The sequence below is a fragment of the Lynx canadensis genome, chromosome E3 (assembly GCF_007474595.2).
Source record: "Lynx canadensis isolate LIC74 chromosome E3, mLynCan4.pri.v2, whole genome shotgun sequence".
Lineage (NCBI taxonomy): Eukaryota > Metazoa > Chordata > Mammalia > Carnivora > Felidae > Lynx > Lynx canadensis.
This window is the reverse complement of record NC_044318.1, coordinates 9,222,132-9,224,315: the sequence shown is the minus strand read 5'-3', so window position 1 is coordinate 9,224,315 and position 2,184 is coordinate 9,222,132.

Below are 2,184 nucleotides of genomic sequence, written 5' to 3'. Positions count from 1 at the left end.
CCCTTCCCCCCCGACCGCACCCACCTCCCTGGTTGGGCTCTAGGCTCCGGAGTTAAGTCATGTCAGTTCACACCCAAGCCGCTGCTTCCTGAGCCAGGGCTCCTGGGGGCCCAACTGGGGGAGAGGACGGTGCTCAGTCCTCTGTCCCCGGGGCCATTTGCCCCGGAGCCCACAGTAGGTGTTTGGGAAAGGGCCACCAAGCTGGGTGTGCAGTTCCTGTACTCCCATTAAGACAGACGTGTCTCAGTGGAAGGAGTGATTCTGATACGGGGCTCACTTCCTATGTGCTGCCCCAGGCCCCTCTGCTGATGACCACGAGTGGCCGTCACCAGAGCCGCTGTTTCCTGAGCCCCAGCTCTGAGGAGGGCATTCTCCATGTGCTTTCTCCAGGTCTTGCATCATCCGTGATGACGGGGCAGAGGGAAAGTGTGGCCCCATTCTACAGGTGTGGAGACTGAGGCCAGAGAGGTGAAGTCCCCTGCCCGAGACCATCCAGACAGGAAATGGTGGAGCCGTGTTCCCAGTCTGGCCTGCCCAACTCCAGGTGTTGACCTCCAAGGACCATTCAGAGGCCAGTGGGCGCCTGAACCTGGAGACTCTTTCCTTGAGGTTGGTCTGGCCCCAGGGCCAGGGATCAGAGATGAGGCCGCTCTTTGAAACTGCACTCCACGCCCTCCTGAGCCTGGACCGGCAGAAGGTGACAATTGTCAGGATCCCAGTGGCCATATTCAGCGGTAACAGTGCGAAGGGAGAAGGTCAGTGTTTCCCCAAAGTCTCTGCTCTCAGAGATTCTGAGAGCCCATACTAAAGGCAGATGCCCAGGCCCTGGCCCTGGAGATTCAGAAGGCCTGGAGTGGGGCCCGGGAATCTGCCTTTGAACCAGGAGACCCAGGTAAATCCATTGCAGCTGATTTCAAAGTCAATGATGACTTAATTCCCTGCAGAACCCAGGTGTTCCCCGCCTACCCCTCAAATTCTACTGGTTGACCCTGCTGAGGGCCAGCTGGGAGAGCGTTTCTTCCTGGGGATCAAATGCTGAGCCCCCAGGTCTGGCCCTGGTATCTGCACCCTCAGCCCGTGCCCCGATGCGGACAGGTCAGGAAGGGGCAGAGTGGCACGACCTTGTATTTGTGGGGTGACTTCCACGTGGCAGAGGCACAGCTGTTTCTCAAGGCACCCCCCCAACCAGATCGCCAAGAATGACAGTTTGTCCCCAAATGGGATTTCCAAGGGGGGTTTCCTACCTTTTCACCCCCGTGGGGACTCTCTGAGCCCCAACTTAACAGATAGCAACAGCTGGTGACTCTCAGAGTCGGAGAAAAAGCCCCTAAATGTTTTGCAACGGCTTCTCACCTCCACCTGCCCTCCCTTGAGTGTCCCACCCCAGGCAGCTGGGGACTAGTGGAGTCAGGAGAGGGGGAGGGTCCTTGTCCTGGGCCAGGAAAGACTTTCAGGCGGCCAGCCTTCCTTCCTGGGAGATACCTGGGGAGGCCTTAACATCCGGAATCACTACCATCACTGCTAATAATACTTATTTTGTGCTCAGTGTGTCTGGCCCCGGATGAGTGAAGATCTCACTGTGCGCAACAGTGGTTGTTGGTTGCAAGCAGATTCACCTGTTGAAAGACAGGTTCCAGGGTCTGCATTCCAGGCCTTCCCAATCTCCAGGGCTGGGCCTGGAAATCTGCTTTTCATAAGGGCCCGGGGGGCGGTGGGGGGGGGGCAGAATTCTTGGGATCAGAGACGTTGGGAAACATTGGCCTTCTCCAGACGCCGAATGAGGCTGCCCATCACTGGCATTCGTTCACGATTCGCTAGTTCGCTAGCCCATACGACAGTTATGGGACCTCCGCCTCATTCACTGGCCCACCCTCTCTGTGCCTCCCAGAATCAGTTCGTGGTCCCCAAATGCGCCTCTGAGCCCGAATCGTCCCTCCAGGTGGGTGCTCGGTCCTCCATCCCTCCACTCTGGGCGACAGCTCTTTCTCTCCTAGGCGCCGTCCGCAGTGAACCCCGCCCCCGGACCCCCGCCCCGCCCCCGGACCCTCGCCAGCCCCGCCCCCGGACCCTCGCCAGCCTCGGCCCCGCCCGGTCGGCCGAGCCCACCTCCCCCAGCCGCGACTGCGCTCTAGGCCCCGCGCGCCCCGCCTCCACCCGCGACCCTGCACCGAGGCAGCACCGCGG